The sequence below is a fragment of the Pleurodeles waltl genome, chromosome 3_1, assembly GCF_031143425.1.
Source record: "Pleurodeles waltl isolate 20211129_DDA chromosome 3_1, aPleWal1.hap1.20221129, whole genome shotgun sequence".
Lineage (NCBI taxonomy): Eukaryota > Metazoa > Chordata > Amphibia > Caudata > Salamandridae > Pleurodeles > Pleurodeles waltl.
Genome location: NC_090440.1, coordinates 216,883,886 through 216,901,082, shown reverse-complemented (window position 1 = coordinate 216,901,082; position 17,197 = coordinate 216,883,886).

The window sequence follows — 17,197 nt, the reverse complement described above, 5'->3', positions numbered from 1 at the left end:
GGGAAGTCACTTCAACAATGAAGTAATTAAATTAGCGTGTGCAGCATTGAACAATGAGCAGAAGTTGCATTGTATTTACCGCCCTGAAGCATCAGGATTAGTGGAACAGATGAATGGTACCTTGAAGTCAAGAGTTGCAAAGATGTGTTTAGCTACAAATTTGAAATGGCCAGACATGTTGCCTTTAGTGTTGATGTCAATGAGAAACATGCCTGACAGGAAGACAGGACTGACGCCCCATGAGATCCTCATGGACAAGGCAATGAGTTTGCCAGCAGTGCCTGCAAATGCACCAGCCAACATTACAGATGATATGGTGTTGGATTACTGCAAGTGTCTGGCTGATGTGGTCCGCTTTTTTTCTCACCAGGTGGAGGCCACCACACTGCCACCGATCCATGACCCAGAGCACGACCTGAAAGCTGGGGACTTGGTTGTCTTCCAAAAGCACATGAGAAAGATGTGCTTGGTGCCTCATTGGAAGGGACCCTACCAAGTGGTCTTGACAACTACTGCAACTGTGAAGTGGGCTGGAATTCCGAACTGGATTCGCCTAAGTCACACAAAGGAGGTGGCATGTAAACTGGATCATGAAGAATCGTTGTTGAGAGTACCAACAACAGAGAGGCAAGTCTCAGGGCCGGAAGGAGACGAAAGGGTAGCTGAGACCAGATCTGAGTTTGTTAAGGACGGTTCAGTCACTCCCGTGAGAGACAAGGGAGAAGACCTCCAGAAGGGTGACGGAAAGCCTATCTCAACTGAAGCAGCAGGACAGCCTAGTCAGAAGAGGACTTTCCCAGAAGCAGACGATCTTGAAAGACAAAAAGAGCTATTGCCAGACCCAGAAGTGGAAGGAGTTGAGGTGCATCAAAGTCAAAGTGATCTAACTCCTGAACGAGTTGCGGGTCCGTCAAGAGAAAACACCACTGAACAAGGAAAAGTTTCAAGTTCAATTCTGAAGAGAATACTGACAAAGGGTCCATTGAAAGGAGATAAGTGGCCGGAATTACAAGTGGAGAAAGGGAAAGAGGTGGTTGTTGAACCAACAATCGAGGAAGAAGTAGACACAACAAGGAAAGAGGATCTAAGTGAAGGAGAGCTGAATGGTGATGGAAAATTTAAGAGAAAGAGAATAGCAAGTCGAAGATTAGCAGGTCATGAATGGGCATATGCAACTACTAACGAATGGCAGCAAGAGTTTTTGTCTTTTTGTTTTGATAGAAAAGTTCTGGGTCAGTATTTTGGCATGTGAATGAGATTAATGAACTGAACTGTTGAAACAATCTGAGAGAAATTTTTGAGAAAAGAAACTGTTGAAAGTAACCGGAAGAGACATTGACACCTGATTTTGACAAAGCTGCTAACCAATTTTGACAAGGGATCCTGGAAGTGAAACTGAACTGCTGAAAGAAGAGTTGTCTATTTTTTATTTTTTTGCTGTTAGCTTTTTCTAAATTTCTTCTGCTTTCTGATTCTTTACAGATCATGAGTAACATTAGTGAAAAAGGTAGAGGTGCTAGGCGCTGTAAATATATGACCATTGGTCTGGCGATTATGTGTGGGATATTGTTTGTGGTGTTGATTGTGGGTATGTCTGTTCTTGATAAGAGAGGAGCCAACCATACTTCTGCTTTTGAGATGACTACTTCACTATTGGCATTAGAGAAGTTTAGGTTATGTCACAGTGTCCTTTCCTCGGGATCTGCACGCCGCCGAACAAAAGGCCCACCTTCCTGCGTCACCAACTCAGAAAGCTACTATAGCACAGAGTTATGGTGAAGCCAGTCGGGGGGAAGAGAATTGGGGTAGGGAACAGCAGGGAGATAGATCTGAAAAGGAAAAATAGATAAGCATGTATGTATATACTTGTTCATAACAGCATTAACATTCAATTGTACACTTAGACAAAGGCGTCTCCGGGAATGCAAGTGTTGAGACTTTTATAGAATAGACAAAGGCGTTTCCGTGGATGCAAGTGTGGAGACCCTTATGGAATAAACAAAGGCATCTCCGTGGATGCAAGAGTTGAGACTCTTATGGAATAGACAAAGGCGTCTTCGTGGGTGCAAGTGTTGAGACCCTTATGGAATAGACAAAGACGTCACTGTGGATGCAAGAGTTGAGACCCTTATGGAATAAACAAAGGCGTCTCCGTGGATGTAAGAGTTGAGACCCTTATGGAATAGACAAAGGTGTCCCCGTGGGTGAAAGAGTTGAGACCCTTATGGAATAGACAAAGGCTTCTCCGTGAATGCAAGTGTTGAGACCCTTATGGAATAGACAAAGGCGTCTCAGTGAATGCAAGTGTTGGTAGAATCATGATACTTCAGAATGTCATGAGCCTTAGACCAAACTGGGCGTTGCCCTTCTCTGAATCATGGAACAAGAATAATTAGTAAAATCATGATACCTCCGGATGACATGCGCTCTACGCAAACAACTGGGCATGGCCCTTCTTCGAATCATGGAACAAGAACAATTGGTAGAATCATGATACTTCCGGATGTCATGAGCATTAGACAAAACTGGGCATGGCCCTTCTCTGAATCATGGAACAAGAACAATTGGTAGAATCATGATACTTCAGGATGTCATGAACTTTAGACAAAACTGGGCGTGGCCCTTCTCTGAATCATGGAACAAGAACGAAATGAGACCTCTGATCCTTGAGAAGGCAAGAGCTTGGACCATGGACATACTCTGAACATCAATCATGCAACTACTTTGCATTCATAAACATAAAACGTTTAGGCTCAGCCTAGAAATTCGCAAAGACTTAAGTATGTATCTCACATATCATCAAAGACTTAAATATGTATCTCACATATTATGCTTCCAAAGACAATGAAGCTATGATTTGCTTATCTTTGAACTGTTTTCACATTTGCCACCTAGGCCTGAAGGTTTTACTCATGTAAACTGAAGAGCCTTCATTATTCAACCAAGGGCGCTTTACTCCTGTGAACTGAAGCGCTTTGATTGCTGTGCCAAGGGCGCTTTACTCCTGTGAACTGAAACGCTTTGAATGCTGTGCCAAGGACGCTTTACTCCTGTGAACTCCTGTGAACTGAAGTGCTTTGAATGCTGTGCCAAGGGAGCTTTACTCCTGTGAACTGAAGTGCTTTGAATGCAGTGACAAGTGCGCTTTACTCCTGTGAACTGAAGCAATTTGAATGCTGTGCCAAGGGCGCTTTACTCCTGTGACTGAAGTGCTTTGAATGCCATGCCAAGTGCACTTTACTCCTGTGAACTGAAGCGCTTTGAATACCATGCCAAGTGTGCTTTACTCCTGTGACCTGAAGCGCTTTAAATGTCGTGCCAAGTGCGCTTTACTCCTGTGAACTGAAGCGCTTTGAATACCATGCCAAGTGCGCCATACTCCTGTGAACTAAAGCGCCATAAATACCATGCTAAGTGTCCTTTACTCCTGTGAACTGAAGCACTTTAAATGTCGTGCCCAGGGCGCTTTACCAGTGTGGCCTGATACGCTTTGCTCGTTATGTTAAGGGGCGCTTTACCTTTTGGAAGTAGCGACTTCCTTCAAACTTGGATTCAGCAAGGCCTTACCACTACGAGTACGACCTACTCGTTTTTTAATGCACCATGGAAACAAGGATACTTCGGTTGGATGACACTCTGCCATTCAGGAACTCTGCTCTTCTCCAGAGAAACCCCCACGAGGTCTGGCTGCATCGAAGTCTTCACAATAGTGAGCAACTTGCTTGGGTGTGGCTGGGCTTTACAGGCCTGCCACACCCCAAGATGGCTGCTGCCTCTAAAAACATGGGAATTGTAGTCCCTTCATGGAATAGCACTGATAAGTGTATCTTGTCCACCAATGACCTGAACCTGCAGCTCTGTGCGCTTTGCCACAAGGCAGACGGCGTTGATGGTCACTTTTGGAGCAAGTGGAGATGACAAGTGGTGTGCAGAAAGCGTCGCAGAGGCACGCAGCGGAGTTTTGGGCGGGACCTTGAACGCGCACGGTTCTATTCCTGAAATTACACCCCTCTCCCAAGCGTGGTCCAGGGCCCGGTTTACCAGGATGGAGAAGGTGAAATTGTTGCACCAAACGTGGTGCATGGACATTTTTTACAGGTTCCCATGAGTCGTTTTCCTGTCCGTATTCCTTCCAGGACACTAAATACCAAAGGGAAGGCCCACGATATCCAGAGTTTAAGATAGATCGTACCTCATACTCCCAATGACCTTGGCCTAATGGAGGAGCAGGTTGTACGACACTTGAGAACAAAGCAGGTTTCGGAAGTGAAGTGTGAAACACCTGATGAATGTTTAAGGACGATGGCAACTTTAGTTTGTATGTTACAGGGTTCACCTGTCGAGGCACTTCATAGGCCCCTATGAATTTTGGATGGAACATTGTTTCACTCTTGTCCACAATTTCTGGTGTGGTTTGGGCAGGAGCAGGCAGCCTGACAGGTAAAATGTGGGAACGACATCCACATGAGCCATAGAAAGGAGTTGAGTCTATGGAAGAATGGTGGGAGTTGTTGTGAGCCAGCTCTGCTACAGCTTGAATCTTTTTCTTAGACATTTGCACGCCATTAGCTTTGGGCTCGAAAAACAACAGAGAAGCTGGTAGTGATCTTGATGATCTAATTAGTTCGTTGACTAAGCATTGATTGAGATATTCTCGTAAAATTTGGTTCTCTTTCTCACAGAAGACATCAGTATATTCTGAATGCTCTACTGGGTATCTGTCAATTTAGTGCTGTTTGTTGATCCACAAAATTTTTGATTGTCCCTGCCTCTATTAAAACCTGTAGAGTTTGTTGTTCTAGGATTCGAAAATACTTGGTATGGCAATTTGTGCAAGAACAGACTGAAGGGATTGTCAATTTGCCCAAAAGATCCCCTTCTTTTTTTTCTGTGCTCTTTAGTGTTTCCTCTGGCCAAGTGCTTTCCACCACTAACCAATTGAAATATGATAAACACGTTATCAAGTATGTGTTTCCTTGACATAATCCTAGTAACTCTTTGTCTGCAGAGATGGTAATTGAACGTCTGTCAAATATTTTTTCAAAGTCTTCGACAAACAGACGCCAATTATACAAAAGGGGACTTTTTGGTTTCACCTGTGAGAGGAAACACTGAACCTTATCAACGAAATTGTCTAAACAAAAAAAAAAAACATTTGATTCAGTTAGATCACTTTGCACTTGATTAATTACCTGTCTGAGGGTATTTTGAGGTGGCCATCTTGATCAGCCGACATACAGACTGAGAGGAAAGTATAAAACTTGTGGGCTCACTATTCTGTCACAATGTCCTTTCCTTGGGATCTTCACGCTGCGAACAAAAGGCCCACCTTCCGGCATCACCAACTCAGAAAGCTACTATAGCACAGAGTTATGGTGAAGCCAGTCTGGGGGGAAGGGAATTAGGGTAGGGAACAGCAGGGAGAGAGATCTGAAAAGGAAAAATGGTTAAGCATGTATGTATATCCTTGTTCATAACAGCATTAACATTCAAATATACACTTAGACAAAGGCGTCTCCGTGAATGCAAGTGTTGAGACTGTTATGGAATAGACAAAGGCATCTCCGTGGATGCAAGTGTTGAGACGCTTATGGAATAAACAAAGGCATCTCCGTGGATGCAATAGTTGAGACCCTTATGGAATAGACAAAGGCGTCTCCGTGGGTGCAAGAGTTGAGACCCTATATGGAATAGACAAAGGCGTCTCCGTGAATGCAAGTGTTGAGACCCTTATGGAAGAGACAAAGGCGTCTCCGTGGATGCAAGTGTTGAGACCCTTATGGAATAGACAAAGGCGTCTCCGTGGATGCAAGTGTTGAGACCCTTATGGAATAAACAAAGGTGTCTCCGTGGATGCAAGAGGTGAGACCCTTATGGAATAGACAAAGGCATCTCCGTGGGTGAAAGAGTTGAGACCCTTATGGAATAGACAAAGGCGTCTCCGTGAATGCAAGTGTTGAGACCCTTATGAAATAGAAAAAGGCGTCTCCGTGGATGCAAGAGTTGAGACCCTTATAGAATAGACAAAGGCGTCTCTCTCCATGGATGCAAGAGATGAGACCCTTATGGAATAGACAAAGGCGCCTCCGTGGGTGCAAGAGTTGAGACCCTTATGGAATAGACAAAGGCGTCTCCGTGAATGTAAGTGGTGAGACCCTTATGGAATAAACAAAGGCGTCTCCATGGATGTAAGAGTTGAGACCCTTATGGAATAAACAAAGGAGACTCCGTGGATGAAAGAGTTGAGACCCTTATGGAATATACAAAGGCGTCTCCATGGGTGCAAGTGTTGAGACCCTCATGGAATAGACAAAGGCGTCTCTGTGAATGCAAGTGTTGAGACCTTTATGGAATAAACAAAGGTGTCTCAGTGGATGCAAGAGTTGAGACGCTTATGGAATAGACAAAGGCGTCTCCTTTAATGCAAGTGTTGAGACCCTTATGGAATAAACAAAGGTGTCTCCGTGGATGTAAGAGTTGAGACCCTTATGGAATAAACGAAGGCGTCTCCGTGGATGCAAGAGTTGAGACCCTTATGGAATAGACAAAGGCGTCTCCGTTGGTGCAAGAGTTGAGACCCTTATGGAATAAACAAAGGTGTCTCTGTGAATCCAAGTGTTGAGACCCTTATGGAGTAGACAAAGGCAACTCCGTGAATTCAAGTGTTGGTGGAATCATGATAGTTCAGAATGTCATGAGCCTTAGACCAAACTGGGAGTGGCCCTTCTCTGAATCATGGAACAAGAACAATTAGTAAAATCATGTTACCGCAGGATGACATGAGCTCTTGGTAAAAAACTGGGCGTGGCCCTTCCCTAAATCATGGAACAAGAACAATTGGTAGAATCATGATACTTCCGGGTGTCATGAGCATTAGACAAAACTGGGTATGGCCCTTCTCTGAATCATGGAACAAAAACAATTGGTAGAATCATGATACTTCAGGATGTCATGAGCATTACACAAACCTGGGCGTGGCCCTTCTCTGAATCATGGAATAAGAACAATTGGTAGAATCATGATACTTCAGGATGTCATGAACTCTAGACAAAACTGGGCGTGGCCCTTCTCTGAATCATGGAACAAGAACAATTGGTAGAATCATGATACTTCAGGATGTCATGAACTTTAGACAAAACTGGGCGTGGCCCTTCTCTGAATCATGGAACAAGAACGAAATGAGACCTCTGATCCTTGAGAAGGCAAGAGCTTGGACCATGGACATACTCTGAACATCAATCATGCAACTACTTTGCATTCATAAACATAAAACGTTTAGGCTCAGCCTAGAAATTCGCAAAGACTTAAGTATGTATCTCACATATCATCAAAGACTTAAATATGTATCTCACATATTATGCTTCCAAAGACAATGAAACTATGATTTGCTTATCTTTGAAATGTTTTCACATTTGCCACCTAGGCCTGAAAGTTTTACTCATGTAAATTGAAGCGCCTTGATTATTGAACCAAGGGCTCTTTACTCATGTGAACTGAAGCACTTTGAATGCTGTGCCAAGGGCACTTTACTCCTGTGAACTGAAGCGCTTTGAATGCCGTGCGAAGGGCGCTTTACTTCCTGTGAACTGAAGCGCTTTGAATGTCGTGCCAAGTGCGCTTTACTCCTGTGAACTGAAGCGCTTTGAATACCTGGCCAAGTGTGCTTTACTCCTGTGAACTGAAACGCTTTAAATGTCGTGCCAAGTGCGCTTTACTCCTGTGAACTGAAGCGCCTTAAATACCATGCCAAGTGCGCTTTACTCCTGTGAACTGAAGCGCTTTATATGTCGTGCCCGGGACGCTTTACCATTGTGGCCTGAAACGCTTTGCTCGTTATGCTAAGGGGCGCTTTACCTTTTGGAATTAATGACTTCCTTCAAACTTGGATTCAGCAAGGCCTTACTGCTACGAGTACGACCTACTCGTTTTTTAATGCACCATGGAAACAAGGATACTTCGGTTGGATGACACTCTGCCATTCAGGAACTCTGCTCTTCTCCAGAGAAACCCCCATGAGGTCTGGCTGCATCAAAGTCTTCAAAATAGTGAGCAATATGCTTGGGTGTGGCTGGGCTTTATAGGCCTGCCACACCCCAAGGTGGCTGCTGCCTCTAAAAACATGGGAATTGTAGTCCCTTCATGGAATAGCACTGATAAGTGCATCTTGTCCACCAACGACCTGAACCTGCAGGTCTATGAGCTTTGCCACAGGGTAGATGACGTTGATGGCCACCCTTGGAGCAAGTGGAGAGGACAAGTGGTGCGCAGAAAGCACCGCTGAGCCACGCAGCGGAGTTTAGGGCGGGACCTGGACCGTGCATGTTTGTATCCCTGACAGGTTAGAAGAGAAATATTTGGATGAGGATACTAATGCGCAGGGAGAACTTTCTTCTAACGTATTCTATCGCTTATTGGGTGAGTATATTGAGACAATGGATGCAAAGAATTGTTTTGTGTGTAATCAGATTCCTTCATCAGTCGAGGAAGGAGTCACCTATCATTGTTTGCCTCTAACCTATTGGATAAGTTGTAGTCTGTTAATAACAAGATTTTATAACCAGGAGTAGATACAGTATTTTTATTCCAACTATGACGTTGTGTTTCCGTTTGTTCCTATAATTAGATATTGGAGTAAAGTAGCTAAGGATAATGACATAGAAATACTTAGAGGTTTCTTTGAACGTTTGGCACAGCTTATGCGCATAGAAATAATTTGACATGCCTGCTTACACCTTTAGAGAAAAGTTTCTTAGATCACACAGATTACAGGAGAAAAGCATTAAAGGAGAAATTAGAAAAAGGCTTAGAGGAAAGAATTTACAAGAATGATTATGCTTATATTGGAATTAAAATGCAGGGGAAATTAGCTTTAGCCTCACAACACGTAGGGAAACTTTGTATGTACAGGCCTAAATGGCGCACTGACACTTTATTTGTGGGAACGAGTGAATGTAGGCATGTGTTTTTGTTTCAGAGTAAATGGACATTTATGTTGAATGGACAGGACCCTGCTATTCCAGGGATTTAACATATCTGTGGACTTAAAGCTTATTACCGTCTTCCAAGAGGATGGTATGGGACATGTTATTTGGGGATAGTTTTCCCAAAGAGTTCTCAAATGGAGGATTTGAAAAAGTTTCAGAAAGTGAATGAATTACATCATGAGAGACATAGGAGGGAGTCCTCATCTGCTGTAGTGGGAGATTTATTTGGAGCGGTGATTCCTTCAGTGGGAGTCATTCTGAATTCGATAAAGATTTGAAAGTTGTCTACAATTGTGGATAATATGCTGACAAATTGCTGACAAATTTTTCAGGGGCCATACTCCTGAAAGATCCTGAATTAGCTGCTGATAGAGCTATGACTCTTCAATATCGTCTTGCTTTAGACATTCTTTTAGCGAAGGATGCTGGAGTCTGTAGAGTGATTTATCCTAGGCATTGTTGTTCGTATATTCCAGATAATAGAAAAGAGATAAGAGACTTATGGCCAGATGTATCAAACAATTTTGCATTTGTAAACAGTGCGAATCGCAAAATTCGACTGTTTTTAAGAAATCGCTATTACCGAATCGCAATTGTCATACATCCCATTTTGCATTTCTTAAATAGCGATTTCTTAAAAATCTCTATTTAGGAAATGCAAACCAAGATGATGATACATCTGGCCCATACTTACTAATCTAACTAATGCAAGGGCTGATTTGAAAGAATTGAAAGAACCAGGTGTTTGGGAAAAGTTTGGCAAAGTGATTGGCAAAGTGTTTGCTTCAGTGGGAAATTGGCTCGGCAACATTTGCAATGGGATTCTATTGAAAATATAACAGGGAATATTAATTGTTGTGGTTTGTCTATTGTGGATATGGGGATTGTGTAAATTATGTGAAATAATTAAATTGAAAAGGTCAACGAATGATCAAAGGAGGGAAGAAAAGAAAAGGGAAATATTTTACAGAGAAAATTCAAGGGGAAAATGAAATTATGAAGAAATTTAATTGTAAAGGTTTGGCTGATGTGAATATTTGTGGGTGATAGTTAGTGTGATGACATATTTAGTCATCAGTGGAGGGATTGCTAGTGCAGGTGCCTTAAAAAATTATTAATGAGTGTTTATGTATTTTGAATAATAAGTTTATGTAGAAAATAAAATAACGTAGAAAAATAATGCACGCATTTGAAAATGTGATCATGAAGAATGGCCACCAATGTTAACTAAATGTACTAATCAATGATTTCATAATATGAAATGTTGAATTTATGTTTGACTAATGTAGTAATATGTTATATTAAGGGTTATTCCATAAGCATTAGCTTTATTAATTATTGGCCTTAACTTAGAGAGTGTCTTGGCCTATTTTGCCAGGCCTCATGTAAAAGCTGTATTTCATAGCGTTTAATACAAATGCTGACAAAGTGAATTAAAATGTGAGATGTCTATTGTATTGTTTAAATGTGCTCATTACGGAAGCTTTGTGTGTGAACCGACTACTAGGAGATGATGTTCCTGCTAATGCAGCATTTTATGTGTAATGTGTGTGAGACTGACTTTCCCAGGACAAGAACAATGAAGATACTGACTAGAGTAGAAGCTGCAACAATATTGTTACCTGACAAGATGGATGATGAGGACATCGCAAGACGAGCCAATCACCAATGTAAGAACAGAGAAATATTTGTATTCATAGATTTGGCATAGTAGTTATATTCGACAGCGTGTGAACATACGATTAACTGACCAATAGGGAATTAAAGGATAGTTTAGGTGACTTTAATATAACAACGCCGCAGAGAGAGAAGCGCGCCATTCAATCTGAGAGAAGACAGCTTACTGTCCTTATACTTTCTGACCGAAAGGTTATTACTTTTTTATGCGTCTTGATAAGAGACGCGCTTAACTTTATTGCTTAATGACTTTGCCCTTTTATAATTTCTGATGCTGAAGCCCGATGACTTGCTGATCGACTGATGTCCTGAGGACGAAGACCGATTCTGCTTTGCTGATCCACCCTGAGGATAGGTATATCTGAAATGTGATTATTATGCATATTTGCTTTTTCTTTCTAGGTTCTAACTGCGCTATTTTGATAGAGCCATAGTTAGATGTTTTTTCAAATTTCTGTTACTAAATTGTTTTGCATGAAGCCCAATATGCGGATTGCTAATCTGACGTTAGTTAAGGATTTTCCCTAATTGAATTATGATAACAGGGACTAATGCTTGATGAACTTCTCTGCTGAATTCCATGTATGTTATAGCTTTGTCGCAGTTGACTTTGCTATTGATTTGCATCATAAATTTAGAATGTGTTGTAGTTCAAGCTTTCTTCCGCCACTTTGGACAACCAATGTTGTTTCTGTATGTGTTTCATTTGAATTTGAGATTAATCTACATGACCTTAGCGTTGCTAATTTAGGGAAATAAGCATTCTAAACTTTTACTAAAGGTGTGGTTATTCATGACTGAAAGGTCATGGTGTGTGACAATTACTGACTCCATTGATTATTGCTTTTATCGATTACTAATGACTATTGATTATTTTGTATTGATTATTGATTATGTACTGGTGTTATGGTAAGAACATCTTAATTGCGAGTCAAAAGGTTCATCGACCTATTTGCGTCCCCTGTAAGTTTACTTATGAAGGTCAGGGGCGCTAACACCTATACTGAATATCTGTACAATGTCCAGGAGTAATGCACTTATACTATATACCAGCGCCATGGGCACTATATCTAGACTCTATACTATCTCCATGGACAAGGATACCACAGATTGCTGTGTATGACAGTGTCAAAGACAGGAGGCCTACTTATACTTATATTAGAAGTAATGTCAGGGGAACAACAAGCCACCTCCCACAATGGGGGTACTAGCTCCTTACTGTACATGAGAACCGCAGATGAATGACTGAACTAAGCTTTTAGAGTGCCAACGACCTTGAAAGGAATCCCGGCACCAAAGCCAAGAAAAATGAGAAAACAGACAAGAAATGAACTGCAAACCTAATGTAGAGAAGATGAAGAAAAAACAGGTTTTAAGATACCTCCTGAAGGACAGATGACTGTCATTTAGGTGCAAAGAGGGGGATGGCATTCCATTACTTGGCTCGCAGGTATAAGAAGGCTGTTCTGCCAGAACTTGTGCGCTTAAAACATGGTAGGTGAATGAAAAAAGAAAACAATTATTTACGGTTTCTAGCTGGACCATACCACTTAAAATGTGAATGCAGGACTAGAGATACGGTGCCTCAATGCAAAAACAAAGTTGTGAATAAAATGAGTTTTAATAACGTAAGTCAACGCCGCTTCATCAAGTGATCTTAAGTATTCTACTTGCTAGGAACGGCGAAAACCAGTCGAGTTGAGGAATTCTGCTAAGTCCGCAGCTTGTGAAGCATATATTTAGGAAGGCTCAGAGGGGGTTTTGGCATAACCAAGCAGAGCAGATAGGATCACCTTAGTAATATTTATTCTGATAGTACTCGGAAGGAGAAAGGTTACCTTACATAGGGATCTTAGAGCAGGAATACGTGACAAATTGGTCTAGCAATATGAGGTGTGAAAGAAGGGATTCAAACATTACACCCATATTTTGGGCTGCCTAATAGCAACAGGAATGTTGTCCATTGACTGCAGCAACCAGCAACGAGACCACGGAGGGCTGGTAATAGAGAACAGTACTTATGTTTTGTTGATTTTAAGCTTGATGTGTACTGCAGGTTTTCAGCACAGTAGTCAAAGAAAAAGTTCAAAGATCTTGTACGTGGCACCAAGAGAGTGATAGACATGTTAAAAGGGATATGACTCAAAGGTAAGCCTTGGGGAACCCCACAATTCAACAGGAAAAACAGATGGTAAATGAGCCTGTGCTGGGGCTTGTTCCCAGCCCGTAAGAAAGGAAGCTAGTCAGTCCAACACAGGGCCTTACACTCCGATATTCTTCATTCTGTTTAGTGGATCTGAGTGGAACAACATTTTAAAGACATCATTATCACGTGTATTACACGTATATCATATTTCAGCGCCATGTGCAGAGCTACTGCACTTATACTCTATACCAGCAAACATGGACTGGTGCTAGTTACCCTGTATTTTAGCACTATGGGCATGTATACTATACTTATATTGTGGATCTACACCATTAAAATGGATACTACATCTACATTGTATATCAGCATCATGGAAAGAGATACTACACATACTGTTTATGACAGTCATGGACAAAGGTGCTACCCTTATATATAATAAAGCACTATAGGCATGGGTATGAGATATAGACTGTACATCAGCATCATGGAGAGAGGTGCTACACATATAGCTTATCAAAACAATGGAGAAGGATACTGCACTTACACTGTGTATCAGTATCATGGATGGAGGTACTATACATGTACTTGATATCAGCATCATGGACAGAGGCGCTATACTTATATCTATTTCAGTACCATGGACAAGGGTACAACACATACTGTATATGAGCACCATTAACTGGAATACTACACTTACACTTCATATCAGCATCATGGCCAGAAGTGAAACACCTATACTGTATTTCAACACCATGGCAGGGTTGCTACATTTATATTGCATGTCAACAACATGGAGAGGGATACTACACTTACACTGCATATCAGCATCAAGGACAGAGGTGCAACACATATTCTATATCAAAAACATGGAGAGGAATGCTTCACTTACACTGTATATCAGCTTCATGGATAGCGGTACTACGCTTATATTGTATATCAGCATCGTTAACAGAGAGGCTACACTTATATTTATTTCAGCTCCATTGGCAGGGCTACTGCACTTACAATGTATATCAGTATTACATACATGGATGCTACACTTATATATCAACACCAGGGAGAGGGATGCTTCGCTTGCACTGTTTATCAGCATCATGGACAGAGGTGCTGCCCTTCTATTGTGTATCAGCATCATGGTGAGAGGTGCTACACTTATATTGTATATCAACACAATGAAGAGGGAAACTACACTTATACTGTATAACAGCATTACAGAGAGCACCAACATGGACAGAGATGTGACATGCTTATGGTATTTCAGCACCATGGACACGGATACTACACTTACAATATATATCAGCATCATAGATAGGGATACTACACTTTTATATCAACACCATGGACAAAAGTGCTACCTTTCTATTGTGTATCAGCAACACGGTCAGAGGTGCTACACGTATATTGTATATCAACACCATGAAGGGGGACACTACACTTATATTATAGATCAGCAGCAACAACAGAGGTACTACACTTATACTGTATATCAGAATTATTGAGAGCACCTTGCACTGGGGTACTACACTTGTACTGTCTATCAACATCACGGACAGAGATGCAACACACATAAGGTATTTCAGCACCAGGGACAGGGGAACCACACTTATGCTGTATATCGACAACATGAACAGAGGCGCTACCTTTACACTGTACATCAATACCATGGAAAGAGGCACTGCACCTATACTTTAAATTTGTGCCACGGCCAGAGATCTTGTTCAAGGAAGGCCCTATGGACAGGCACCCTGCCCACATACATCATGACATTGTCAAAATTGACTCAAGGACTGTAGATATGAGAGTCGATGTCTAAGTAGTGAGGATGCAGCTCATGGACAGTGTTTGCTGTCCAGCTAGTTCTTCAGCAATATGTTCCAGAATGAAAGTACACGCAACAATACCGGCTGGTCACAGACCTTTGGGTGGGGTCAACAAACACCTTCCAGGCATTGCCCAAATTGTTTATCATTAAATAAGCCAAAAAAGCACCAGACCGTCCTTTAGCACAATCTGTATCTCGAAGCAGCTCACGTTGGAATGAGTCGAGTTTTGCTGATTGTATGAAGCTATGAACGTTGTTATATCATTCTTTCACCTAATACCAGGCGGAATGAAAGGGTTTACCGTTATGTGACAACATTATACAATTGCAGGAATAGTTAGCTAAACTAATTTGCTCTGATTCTCATAAGTTCTGCCCAGTGCTGAAGCCGGGATTCGATCCGAAAATATAGACGTGTTCAAATAAACACATCCAGTAGAGTGTATCATGCCTCAAGGGCGTGCTCTGGAAGTTGATGTTTTTTCTCTAGTGGTCCTTGACTTACTCCAGGTGACTATCCCGAAAGGAACTAAGCGGTCAAGGAAGGTGCGTGAACAGCATGAGGCTAGGAACACAGGTGAGAATATGGTTCAAGAATATCGTGGCTTATACAATACAGTCTGACAAAAAAAAATAGTTTGCTAAATATTTGTACCAAATTGTTGCCGCATTGGATTTACAATCCAGATAAGCGTGAACCTTAGTCTGAATAAACTCTGAGTGGAAATGCTCTGACAAAGCGACCGGCCAGGGCAGGCGTTCTTGGCGGCATCTATGCCCAGTTTTATCGGCTTGGATCATTTTAGAGAGGAGGTAGGCTCGTATGAAAGTTATTTGCATAAGTGAGCCCTTGTTTTTCGACCTCGCGGTTCATCAGTTACCCCCTTTTGTTAAAATAGGGCCTGCGCGTTGGTGCTAAAATACGCAGGTAAAACAACAGCTTCTTGAGAAACTCGGTCTTTATATCGACCACTAACAACCATTGATAGAATCTGGGAGACGGGCGCCATCAGCTCCAGTTCCTGCACACTGCACAAGCGGAAGAAACCAGCCCATCTGTTCATCGATGTAGCATTATCAGCTTCAGTGCTAGGACGTGCTGGCCTTTTTCTTATTTTTTTTTGGACAGGTGTTCTGACAGGGTTCGCACTTCAAATTAGAAGGCTTCCTCACATAAACTCTCTCTGCAATGCCTCAATGAGTCACTGTTCCCCAGAAAATAAACTATTTTCTTTTCCCCTGCAGGCTGTGTACAGTTTGTGTTATCCATCTCCCTGGAGCAATTCTGGTAAGGGAGCTCCACGTCTGGGATCGATAATCACCACATTGCCTCCCTTGAGACAAGCAATATATCATTTAGGGATTACTGCAGCTTTAATGGTGCATGCACAGCTGTCACTGAGCCCATTGTCGTTACCGTAGGACCCTACACAGGGGCCTTCCTTGGCTGCACATATTTGTCTGTGTCACTTCAGACCCTAGGCATATCACTGTGGCTCATGCTTGGTTTCTGCTTCAAGAAAGTCTTGAACTCTGTATAGATCAGAAGTGTCCAACCTAGGAACAGGAGGGCCTGATCTGTCCTAGACTTTTAGGTTAGTCACTGTGCCAATGAGTTTAAATTATTGGATGGTAATGTGTATATTTTGAAACACACAGTGCAGCACCACTATTCTTGCGCCCTTTACCGCCCACCTACTGCTACCATGTGTGCGCCGTATTTAGAATACGGCGCACCATGGCCAGGGTATTGGCAATAGCATCATTTTTTTTTACGCTATTGATGTACTCTGCAGGAGTGGCACTACTCCTGCAGTATACATAGGGTCCCATTGTAAACAATGGTGTGCCCTCTTTAAACGCCTGCTCTGAGCAAGCATGGGACCTCGTGGCTTGCTCTGAGCAGGTGTTAAAAGTGCTGAAAAAATGGTACAAGGAATTCTGTTAGTTTTCCTTGCGCCATTGGTTTGGCCCCCCCTAATGGGCGAATGCCCCCTTTGCATAAATTATGCCTGGCGCAGGCATAATGTAATCCAATCCAAAGGGTTACAAAGTGGTGCAATACATGCATTGCGCCACTTTGTAAAATGGCGCAGGGATTTTGGCCATCCAACAAAACATTAGCAGCAAAACAATTATGCTAATGTGTCGGTAGATAGTGCTAGGGGCTATTAAATATGCCCCACCATCTTTCTGTCACATCTCCTCAATCTGTCGACAGTGTATAGTTACTGTGCTCCTTGAGCATGTTGCCATTACTGACTGTACCCCAGTTGCCTTGTCTTTGCTTTTTCTCCCGGGGCTAGGGCCTGCCACTGACTCCTTTACATTGCTCTCACTGCTGGACATGTGGTTGATGATCTTGAAGGGGAATGTGTTCCTTGTGATGGACTTCTGCTTTCACATCACAGTGATCATGTTGCCTTTCCTCTTTATCACCCTTAGTGGTTTCAAGTCGCATGGGTTATCCAACTTTTTCTTTTGTTGCTGTTTGACTGCCACCATTTCCCTTCCTTTAGGGTTACTTCCAGGGTTTGCCTCTGGGCATCTGCATATGCCTTCATCATA